This window comes from Tupaia chinensis, unplaced genomic scaffold (genome assembly GCF_000334495.1).
Source record: "Tupaia chinensis unplaced genomic scaffold, TupChi_1.0 Scaffold144952_1, whole genome shotgun sequence".
In the NCBI taxonomy this organism is placed as follows: domain Eukaryota; kingdom Metazoa; phylum Chordata; class Mammalia; order Scandentia; family Tupaiidae; genus Tupaia; species Tupaia belangeri.
In genome coordinates, this window is record NW_006204812.1 from 4,185,145 (window position 1) to 4,197,760 (window position 12,616).

The window sequence follows — 12,616 nt, forward strand, 5'->3', positions numbered from 1 at the left end:
CCATGTGACTGGCTGGGCCCGCTATTTTTTTTTTAATTGCCGCAGGCATGTACATTCACACATGAGAGAGAGAGAGAAACACCCTTGGAACACCCTTGAAGGGGTATGGTCACGCTGCAGTCTTCTCCCCTGTCTCTCCTTCCCGTCAGGGTTCTGGCACACACACATGCAAGCCCAGCATGTTTTTCAAGCCACTGGGACCAGAATTCTCTTTTTTCTTTTTCTTTTTTTGGAGAGTTTTTTCACTATAGGGTGTGTGCACTCACCAGACAGACAGAGAGAGACAGAGAGACAGAAAGTGAGAAATCCCCCCCTGGGGGGATGGCCACGTCGCAATCCCTTCTCCTCTCGGGATCTTGGGCACACACGCACACGTTCCCCGGCGTGAGTTTTAAGACACCAGGTCCGGGACACGAACCGCAGTCGACGACGCGGGAGTCCAGTGACATAGCCATTACGCTAACTGCTGGGCCCCTGGGACCAGAATTCTAACCACAGTCATCCATGTGAAATCCAGCTCCCGATGGATAGGGCTTACCCATGCACTGTAGGGCTGGCCCTCAGAAACCTTCTAGGGCCCATAAATCCAGGGAAGATGGGGCAACGAGGGAGGCTGGCTCCATCAGTCAGCAGAGCCTGACCCTGAAAAAGCAGGTAGAGAGAGGGTTGGAGAGCTTAGAACTGCCAAGAAAATAGTGAGGGAGGGGAAGGAACCAGCTGCCCTGAGGCTTCAGAGTTTCCTTGGTCTGGGAGAGCTCTGTCGGCTTTACGCCGTCCTCCTGCAGGCTTTCTCCCACATGGCAAACCCAAGCAGAGTATTACATGGCCTCCGTCAGCCAGGTTTGCTCGTCTTATCCCCACTCTGCTCACTCTGGACTCCAGGGCCCTGCACTTTTCCACCTAGCATTGTGGGGAGTCCTCAGGAGGTATCCCGTGGGTGTCAGCGACAGGCCAGCCTGGCTCACCTATGTACCTTCTGCTCCTGCGTCTCTGTCGGCGTCTACTCACAACCCTGCAGCAGCGAGGGTTCCCCAGCCCACCTCCAGGGACAGTACCCCTCGTGAAAAAGCAGATGCCTGTCTCCAAAGTGCTGTCTCCCTTGTTTCCAAAGCTGCCGACAGAAGGCGCTGGAGGTGTTGGGCTCCAGGCAGAAATTTTCCTGATTTTGTGAAATAGTTTTACAGCCTCAGCATTGGAACAACCCTGCTGTGTCACCCAGACACCCAGACCTCAGCAACCCGCGACTGTCAAATAAAGTCTTAAAGGGGCTGGAGGGCAGCACCGTGGTAAAATGTGCCACTCAGCCGGACAGCACTCCGTGGGAGGGCTTGGGCTCACGTCTGGAGACTTCCCTGAGTATGCAGGGGCACTTGTGCCTATGATCCAGACTGGCTGAAGCTAGGGGTGGATCACTGTGGCAACACCCCGTCCAGGGTTCTCTATTTCTCCCTCTTTCTTTCACTCATGGAACAAATAAATGAAATTTTAAAAAAATATCGACTTTAAAAAAAAGTCTCTCAAACAAACATACAAAAATCCCTAATTTTTAATAATAATGAGGTCCTCCACTCCCTCCCTCTCTTCTCTTTCTGGGCGCAAGGCCAGGTCAATAGCTCCTCCTTTCCCTATTTTGAGCCACCCAGGAACTTACCAGCCCCAGAGTGATACTCTCATTACCACTCAGTTTTTCTGTGTGGGGAACAGGTGTTCTGTCACGTCCCTGACAGCTGGACTCTGCAACTGCCAACCTCTGGCCAGCCTTGCAGCTGGTCTGGGTTCTCTTCAAAGTGTCAGGGGCAAATATGTCCTGAAAACACCAGGTGCTGTCCTCCCAGCTCGGGGTTCTTACACAGAAACTTGGTCTGGAAGCCCGTAAGATACATCTCTCCTCTGAGTCAGAGAAGAGCAGTGTCAGAAGAACCCCTAGAGGGGACTGGAAAGAGTCCCGTCATTTCATTTGTGGAGTCAACCCTAGCCCCACTGGGCTGCTCATTACTAGAACTTGGAATGGGTTGCGGGCCAGCAGGGAGTGGACAAATTCTAGAAACTAGATCATGGCAGCCTTGGGGTGCTCCTTAGCCTCGCCCAGCTGTTTCAGATGCACATGCAAGAATTTAAGGTGATGTCACCCCCTTTTAGTTGTCAAAGAGACGACAGCCATCTCATAAGACCAGCCATTCCCAGAGTCCTACAGGAAATCAGAGTTGGCCCAGTGGTCCCTGAATCTAAGGTGGATGAATTACACCAGCCAACAAGACTTCAGGGTAGTCACAACCTTCCTGAACTTTCTGTGGATTTCCTGTGCCTATAGGCCTTGGGCCTACAGTACTGCTAGAGAGGGACTGGCCCAGGTGTCAGTCCCTTGCTCTAGTTTCAGGGTCTGAGCTCCATTTCAAACTGCCAACTTATCATTTGACTCTCACCTGTCTCTAATGGAGACCTCCCCAACTATAGCCCTGGCCAGCACCCCCAAAATACCCTGCTTTAAAGAAACAAATCTTCTGCTTTCCCACTTGGCATTCATTGTCCTCTCTTTTGGCCCTAGCGAGCCACAAGCAAGTGCTGTGGGCAGGGTCTAGGGGACCCATCAGCAGGTGGAGCTCTGGGTGCAGAGCACAGGCAGCAGGTGGTAGGGACACCATCAGCCATCAGCACGTTGGCAGCAGTCAAGGGGTGGGGATAGCAGTCCCTATGGTGAGGAGCAGTGGTGGCAACCTCCAGGAGCTGCAGGGCCTTTTTGAGTCATCAGCAGCCTTGGGACTCAGGGAGCACCAATCTCTGCTGGACGCAGAGAGGTAGCTGCCTCCTCCAAGGAGTCAAAGGGGAAGACTTGTAACTCAAGGGCATCTGGTCACTCTCCTAAGCCAGTCATTGGTCTTCCCTGGGTCCCCTGTAGTCAATAGTCCAGGAAACTTCAGCTTCTAGCATAGCTCTCTTGGGCCTAAAATGATTCTTGACATGTAGTCGTGCTCAATAAATGTTAGTGGAGTGAATGGAGGGCTCTGAAAGTAAGGCCTATCAACTAACTGGTAGCTGCTAGATTCATGGCTAACCTGGCTGGAATCCTGCCCTCGCTCCTGTCTGACTGGTTTGGGTTACTTCATTTCACGGGGCACGCACTCCTCAAAACAGCATCGTCACAGCATCATCTCTCAAAACAACACCACACAGCGTCATCTCTTCTACAGCTTGGCCTCTCTGATCCAGCGTAGTTCCTGGTGGTGAGAACAGAAGCAGAGGTAGAGAGCTCTGTGCACAAGGCGTGTGTCCTCAGAGGGTTGGAGGAAATGCCTGTCAATGCTATGCTTCCAGAGCTGCTGAAACAAGGGTGAAAAGACACCTTCCCATGATGAGTTCATTCATTCATTCCACACATATTTTCTAAGCTCTTACTCCATATGGTGCACTGTGCTAAGGGATAGGGCACAGCAGTGAATAGAACAGTCTCTGCTCTCATGGGGCTTACACTCTAGTGTAGGAAGCAGACAATATGTAATAATAATAATAATAATATTTCTGCTGGTGAAAAGTGCTAAGAAAAAAAGTTGGAATGGGGGATATATAGTGACTGGGAAGGAGATGAATGTGTATGCGTTGTCTGAGGAAGAGTATGTAGAAAAGGTATTCCTGATACAGTGAGCCTGAGCAGAAACCTAAAGGAAGTGAGCTGTGTGTGTATCTGAGAGAAATGGTCCAGGCTGAGGAATGAAAAGCATAAAGACTCCAAAGCAAGAATGTCAGGTATATTTGAGGAATAGCAAAGCATCTAGTGCAACTTGAGTGAGCATGAAAGGGGTGTGATGTTTGAGAGATAACAAAGAGCCAAATAATGAAGCCATGGTAAGGATGTTGGATTGATTCCAGGTGACAAGAAGAGCTACTGCAGGATTCTGGGCAGAGAAGTGACATGATCTGACTTGAGTTAGAAAAGGGACAAACTGTCTGGGTACAGACTAAATAAACTCGGGAGAAGGGAGACAGGAGGCTTTGCATTAATCCAGTTGAGGGATGATGGTAGCTTAGACCATGATGGTTGTGGCAAAATTAGTAGGAAATGGATGGAACCTGGATATTATATTTCAAAGGCAGAGCCAACAGGATTTTCTGGTGGATTGAAAGCAAGATGTTAAAAAAAGATAAAAGTCAAGGATAACTCCTGAGATGACAGATCCAAGCAAATAGGAGGAATGAAGTTACCACAAAGAAATGCTTTCAACCTTTAGAGCTTGTATTTTTTTTTTTTTTTTTTTTTTGTCAGAGGGTGCATGTGCTCACCAGAGAGAAGGCACTTCTCAATAGGGTTTGGTCATGCTGCAATCCTTTTTTCTCCATTTCTCAACCCCATTAAGGCTTGGGGCATGCATGCACATGTGCCTGGCATGTTTTTCAAGTCACTGGAACCAGATTTTGAACCACAGTTGGCCATGTGGGACCCAACTCCCTGTGCCGAGGGCTTAACTGCAATGCTATGAGGCTGGCCCAGGATCCTGTATTTCTCTGAAAAGAAAAGAAAAATCAAGAATCAAGAAAAGGGCATGCTAATGACCTGGGCACAGTGATCAGAGTTCCTTAAAGTTGATGACTCTGCAGATGTGCACGCTGATGGGATGTAAAGTTCAAAAGGGGCACAATGAGGATCATGACACTGATGGTAGGCATGTGTGTGCAAATGCAGATGAGTGCATTGCATATATAGAGGGTGACACTGTAGGTATGTGTTGAGATATGCATGTACTATACAGTATACACAGACAAAATCTTGTTAAAATAGCAGCCTGGAAAGTACGGAACTCATCTTGTTTTGACCAATGATATAGGTACTAGACTTTTGATGTAGGTACAAGACTTTTGACATGAATCATTCAGTAGGACTCATCCATCTCTAATATCTTCTATGGCAAAACTTTGAGATTTTATTTGGGACTTTGTGTATGGGGAGCCCATGGCTGGTTTGAGAACCAATTGGAATGAGAACTATAATTGGTTTACTCTAAATTCTCATAGACAAAAGAATGATAAATGCTGTGCAGCTTGGTCTTAAACTCCAGTTTCTTACTTAGAAGTTGGTGAAAATCCATAACTTAAAGAGCCAAGAGTATTTTCTTCTTAGGTTTCTCTATCTGAGTCTTCCTCCAGGTCCTCCTTGGCAGGTACCACACTGAGATTGTCTGACATGATGGCGTTTGCTCTGAGATGTTTCCTTGTTGTTTCAAAGCATTTGTTTTAGCTTATTGTTTCAAAATATCTGGTTGAGAATTCTTAATTTTTGCTTATATTTGTATTTCAAAGAAGATTTGTTTTTCTGTAACAACCGCCATAAAATGCTGAAGTCAGCTCAACTTTTGACCCAAGAAGGCAATATGATGGGATACTTCTATTTTCTTTGCCATGCTGTGTTGTTCTCCAGAACAGCCTTCTCTGACAATTTCGGTAATGGGGAGGGATGTCCTAAATGCTCTGAGAAGAGCTATTCTTGCCCTCAGCACACAGGGGGCCATGACTACTGAAGCTGAGCCTGCTGTACAATCAGGAAGTCTTTCATTTTCCTGTATGAATGAGTCTCTAGTTTAATGATAAACTGCTTTTAAAATGTCCATTCCTGGCCCAGCTGTGATGACATGAGTGGTGCAGCTCCATTGGGTGATAGTAGAGCAATGCGGGAAGTCCCAGGTTCAGATACCAGGTCAATCTGAGCATGTCAGGTGTGCCCTCAGGTGCTCCTGTGATCCTGGCTGACTAGAAGCCTGGTGGTGGGGGGGGACCATGGCATGGTAAGACTATTTTTGGTGGTATTGATAGATAGATAGGTAGGTAGGTAGGGGGAGAGAGAGAGACAGAGAGAGAGATGCAATTTAGCTACCAAAAACATCCCACTCCATTCCTGGTGGTCTATAAAGTAGAAGATACCAGTAGATTTTCCTTGACACAATGAACTAATAATGATTCATTTTTTAATTCATTTCTTAATTTAATTTCTTAAGCATAATTTGATTCCCTGCCTCAACTTGTCACAGGCTCAGAATCACCCCAATGGGATGCAGGTCATTTTCTGGGAATTATTGAAGTGCAGCATGCTTGAGATATTCCAGAGTCTCTTGGTCCAGTGTTGTCCTTGGCTTACAGACATTAGACCAAGTCATAGATAGTCCTATCTCTAAGACCTACCTTTCCTACTTTAAGTCAAGGAAAGCTTGACTTTCTACTATGCTGATGTGTGTGGAATAGCCAGCATTTTCTTCCTGAAAAACCATAACAAGCAGGGAGAATGGCATCCTCTCTAGGCATGTTCATACTCAGGAAAATGCCACTGGATCACTCTCTAATACCAGTTGGCCTCTCCTTCAGTGGGCCCTAAAACATGATCGTGGGTCAGCCAACGGTGTGGTGTTCAAGGCAGCTCAGTCCCACATGGCCAACTGCACAGTTTGAGACCCAGACCCAGCAGCTTGAAAAACACACTGGATGCATGTGCATGCCTGCCCCAAATCCCAACAGGATGGAGAAATGGAGAAGGGATTGCAGTGTGACCATGTCTCATGGGGAGAGAGGGGCTTCCTCACTCTATCTGGCAATTAAAACAATTTTTTTAAATTATAAGAACATTGGCCTCATGCAAAATATTTAGAGACTACAAGCAAGCAAACCTACAGCCACCATAGCTTATCTGAGCTAGAACAACTATAGCAAACATAGAACATCTCCAATCCAGATCCCAGATCCTGATTTTTATTGTCCACAGTAGAAGAACAACAGGCAGTTGTGGTTTAGCTAACAGTGGGGCCTTACAGGCTTTTGGGCAAGGGAGTGGAGTTCAGGCCTGTATGAACCACATCCTTCCTTAGAATACTACCAGTATAACAGAAACTGCGGCAACTATTGAATAGCTTGAGATCGAAAAGAAAAGCTTTGGTAAGATCCTCTACTTGAGGGAACCAGCAGTTAGTGGAACGGCTCTGTCGCTGGACTCCGACATAGTCGTCCGCGGTTCACGTCCCGGACCCGGTGGCTTAGAACTCACACTGGGCACGTGTGCGCGCATGCCCAAGATCCCGAGAGGAGAATGGAGGAGAAGGAATTGCGGCGTGACCATCCCCCCTGGGGGGTGATTTCTCGCTTTCTGTCTCTATGTCTCTCTCTGTCTGTCTGGCGAGCGCACGCGCCCTATAGCGAAAAAACTCTACCCCCAAAAAAACATTAAGCCAAGTCAAAGTGAGTTACATGAAACCACATAATTCCATTTATAGAAAATGTTCAGAATAAGCAAATTATCTATACAAAAAGATTAGTTGTTGGTTAGAATTAGGGGAGTGCTAGCCTAAAAGTATGTGGTTCCTTTTTAGAAATTAAAACAATTTTTTCTCTTTATTCATGATGGAGCATGTGTACACACATGTGAGAGAAAGAGAAGAGCACCCTCCACAGGATCTGGTCATGCCGTGATCCCCTTCCACCAGTCCTCCAGCCCATTGGCTCCTGGCCACGCACACATGCAGGCGGCACGTGTCAGATGGATCAGACCAGTGATTAGAACCTGAATTTTCACGTGGGATCTGGTTTCTCTGGAGCAGCACATTATTGCTGAGCCATGAAGTTGGCCTGCATGTGGTTTCTTTTTGAAGCAATAAAACTATTCTAAAATTGGGGCCGGCAGGTGGCATGATGGTTAAGGGTGCTGGACTCCCATATGGCCTACTGTGGTTCTAGCCCTGGACCTGGCGGCTTGCTTTCTTACTTTGCCTCCCTCTCTCTCTCATTTTGTCCCTCTCTGGTCAAAAACAAAACAAAAACAAAAAAAAAGAAAGAAAGAAAGAAAGAAAAGAAAAGAAAAGAAAAGAAAAGAAAAGAAAAGAAAAGAAAAGAAAAGAAAAGAAAAGAAATACAGTTAAATAAAATAATTATTTGAAAAAACATATTCTAAAATTGACCATGGTGGTGGTTGCACTTAACTGTGGATATACTGAAAAACTGAATGGTACAAGTTAAATGAGTAAATTGCATGGTATATGAGTATATCTCAATAATGTGTTTAAAAAATAAGAGCTATCAATGTTGTCTAAAAGAGACTTATTTAAATGAAAATATAAGATTTAGAAAATTTGATAATAAAAGCATGGAAAATATATATATTTTTAAGGTTTTTGCTACAAGGCACATGTGTTCACAGGAGAGAAACAGAGACAGTGAGAGGGAAAGTGAGAAATTATCCCCTGGAGGTATGGCCACACCACAATCCCTTCTTTTCTATTTTCCTCCTGGCATTTTTAGGCACTCATGCATGCACACCTGGTGTGATTTATAAGCCACTAGGTCCGGGACTCAAACTGTGATCTGCCATATAAAAATCCAGTGCCTTAACCACAATGCTACCTGCTGGCCCCCAAGGGAAAATAAAAATTTTTTTTCCACAAAAAAGAGAGTCACATTTTCTGCAAATACTTATTAGGAAATATAGAGAAGAGGTAGCACTCAGTAAAAGAATGCTAGTCTATTTTTTTTAAGAATTATTTAATTTATTCATTCATTTATTTTAATTTGACGAGAGAGAGAGAAAGTGAGAAAGCAAGTCATCAGGTCCAGGTCTCGGATGTGGCCAGCATGTGGGAGTGTCCAGCACCTTAACCACCACGCCATCTGCTGGCCTCCCCCCTCCCACTTTTTTTTTCCCAGCATTTTTTGCCTTTAGGGCATGTGTGCTCGCTGGAGAGAGAGAGAGGGGGAGAGAGGCAGTAAGAGGGAAAGCGAGAAATCACCCCCCATGGAAGATGGCCATATGGCCACAATCCATTCTCTTCCATTCTCTTCCTGGGATCTTGGGCATGCACGTACATGTGCCTGGCATGATTTTCAAGCCACCAGGTCTGGGACTTGAACCACAGTCAGCCATGTGGGAGTCCAGCAACATAACTGCTATGCCATCTGCTGGTCCCAAAAGAATGCTAATGTATCTTTAATTGCAGGGAATTAAATTCTGACTAATAATGAAACAGGCAATGTGAACAGTTATTCTGATGTATTAATGACTTAATTTTGTTTAACCTTTAAGGAACCTTTTATAAATTAGCATCTCTCGTGATGAAGAAAAATGCACCTAAGCAGCTCTTTCAGTTTGTTCTTTCGTTAGATTCAATCAGAACAAATTCACTATTTCTGGATGTGCGAAGGCGCTTGTTTGTTCATGTCACTCTATGTATGTTTATCCCTCCTTCCGTCTGTATTTATGCATGTAATAATGATGCTTACCAGATGCAAACATCAGTATTTCTGTGATCTTAAAACTGGATGGTTTGAGCTTTTCTGTATTTCTAAAAATTTTTATCAAGGACTTGCATTACTTTTTATAGAAACAAGAAAGTTATATTTAAAAAAAAAAAAAAAAAGAGTTTACAAGAAGTTTCACAAACAGTCCCAGTGGAAAGGAGGCATTTGCCTAGGGATTATTAACACGTCATAATGCTCTAAGATGTGACCTGTCTAAATTAGTTCTCAGTCACGGCTACACATTAAAACCGCTAAGGAGCTTTTAAAAACGACCAGTGTCCAGGCTTCAGCCCAGATCCATTAAATCAAAATCTCTGAGGGGGGTGGGGCTGGAGAATTGATGTGTTTTAAATGTTCCCCAGATGATTTCGAGGCACAGATCTGGCTGGGAACCACTTGACTCAATAAGCAATGCAGACACGTTCCCAAGATGCAATGTGTGTTGCTGTAAAGTGAGGACTCTGATGCTTCCTTCTGCCCACAGGAACAGCCAGACCACGGCCAGTTACTAAAGAAAGGGAGAATGAATACCGGATGGGCTACTAGTAGTCTCAGTCTGCTTCCTCTTGCTGTCCTGAGACGCCTGTCAGCAGGAATGGCAGTATGTTTTCTTGTTTATATCCAGGAGAGAGAGATGAGCTTTTTTCCCTCCCAGATGCTCTGAGCTGGCACCTCTTTTGTGTCTCACTGGCTCAGAATGAGTAAGGCACACCATTACAGAACCAATTTCTAGCAAGCGGGATGGAATCATTGTGATGGGCTTACTAATGCGTCTCAAACTTTATCATGTACAGAAATCACCCAGGAATCTTGTTAAAATGCAGATTCTGATTCAGTAGGGCTGGCACGGGGCCCAGATTCTGCATTTCTAACAAGCTTCCAGGTGATTAGAATGGCTGTTGAAGTGTCAATTACAATGTCCACCTTAACTACCAGGCACACCGGATATTTATATTAGCTGAGGAGAACATTCTTTCCTCGTAGGTAAATCTAGAGAGAAGCCAATTATAATCAGAAGCGCTTAATGAGCACAGCAGATTGCAAAGCATATGTGAAGGCCCAGAAGCAACAAACTGCTCACCGTGCAGTGTCACCAGCTAGAGAAGAGAGGGACACAGAGTCGTGTCACTAAAGGGCTGGACTTTAATCTGTGCCCTGCAGAGCACAGAGCCAGGAAGGGATTTTCCATGTGGGGGGAAAAAAAAGCCTTTTAGGGTCACATTTGGCTGGGAAACATTAATACTATGTCCATCGCTTGAATATTTACAATGCCTATTTCGATTTTAAAGATGCTAAGAAGTCTGACAGTAAAGAAACCTTCTGCCAAGAAGAAAATATACTTCATAGCTGGGACAAGCTATATAATTCATGGTGCTCTCAAAAATGAGAGCCGTCTTTTCCAAAAGCCATATAGACTTTCTGGGTGGTGACGATTGAGTATTAAACCAATTGCAGAGCACTTCTAAGCATGAGACTTGTGCGTCTGCGTAGGTCACATGGCCATGAAACTGGCCCTGCTCAGAGAGATACTGTGGGCACTAAAGGACACAATGTTATGCGCTTTAGTGCCTGCATACTGTAAGCACCACATAAATAACCACAGTATACACACAATTTTTAACGAGGACTCTTGGTTGTAACAGAAACATGTTTCATCTAGCTTAAGCAAAAAAGCCGAATTTATTATAAGGATCTAAGCCTGTGTCTCATACCTTAAGGGTAGAGGCAGCTAGTCAGGCACAGAAACAGTAGAAGAGAAACACTGTCAGGACTCTCCTTTTCTGTCTCAATTCCACTATTTTCTACAGGTTCCCTGGAGAGACAGCTCAGCCTAAGAGATCCTAGGCTCAAGAGACATCCCAGGGAGAGACAGAGAACTCCTAGCCTCAATGCCATATTTGGAGGGGGAGCTCTGATCAATCAACTTTCACCTGGTCTGTACATAAAGACTATCTGGTGTTAGCCCAGTGGAGGGGGGGAAGAAGGCAGACTACATATTAATATATACACCTTAATATGTCCTATGCTTACTTGATGATAGGACATTTCTTTAAGGCACATCTATTATTACCAAACACTTGGGAAACACTGGGTGATGTGATGCAATGGTAAGTTGTAGCAGAGGCCTAAGAGCCAGGAATTGGATTTGCATTTTAAATGACAATGAGCAAAACTGAAGACTGATTAAGAGCCTGCTACAGAAGTCCAGACCTGGGAAGCAAGACTAGTATACTGGCAAGAGGCAGAGAAAGACTATCTCCTGACTATTCAGGACGTAAAAATCTGCAAGGCTTGGTTTATCTACATAGGGAGTGAGAGAAAAGGGCTCAGAGGTGCCATTTGGTAAAGGAATGATGGTGGCACTACCAACTTTGGAGAGTTCAAGAATTGGCGTGCGTGCATGTGTGTGTGTGTGTAAATGTGACTTCAGTTTTTAATGTGATTGGTACAGGAAGGGTATTCAAATGGAAATATCTAGAACCTGATATTTTAGCCTTGAGATAAAGGCTTGAAATGGAGTTCCATGTCAGACATATTTTGGTAATAATTTAAAAAGAGTTCATGAATTCAATGGGTCCTGGGGTTGAATAACACAGTGTGGCACAAAACACAAATCCCCACCCTCACGGAGCTTATAGTCGCTTAGGGAAGAAACAGATTAAGCAAGTAATACAAGACCCTGTATGTTTACTAAGTACTTAAATGTCAGGAGGGCCAGGGGCTGTGCAAACCATGAAGTCGGACACAGTGTCTTTGCTCTCTCTCCCCCATTGAATCTGTGAGACTGGAGGGTCACAAGTGGATTAGAACCCGGGAATCACCGCTACTCTGCACAGGTGCCCAGCCAGGACCAGCTTGGAATTTTCAACTAGCGGGTTACCTGGAGAGGGGCATGCGCTCCGAGGAACAACAGCCAAAAGAAAGAATCAGGGACCTGGCTGGACACCAAGACCGACCTAAAGTTTCCTTTGTGTTTACCCTGGTCAGGGACCGAAGGCCGCAGGCTGCAGAGAGATGGTTCCCAGTGTCCAGTGGGCAACCATCAGGACAGTGCCAGTCCACTTCCAGGATGCAGTTTTTTACGCCCAATGCATCTCCACCGTCTCGTTGTGGTGTGGGCGGAGTAAAGGGTGAAAGCTAAAGCCCCGGGACATGCCCAGCTCTTGTGGGCGCCAGCACCCCGGAAGCAAAGTGCGAGGAGGACCCTGCGGTGGGGGGCGGGCGCCCACACCCGCACAGGCAGTTGCGGGAGAACAATGAGCTGCGTGGGAAGCAGTGGAGGGTTTGTGAATTAGCAAGTCCAGGACCCGTGCGGGAAACGCGGCACCAGGAACCTGCACGCCCGCGCCGTCCGAGC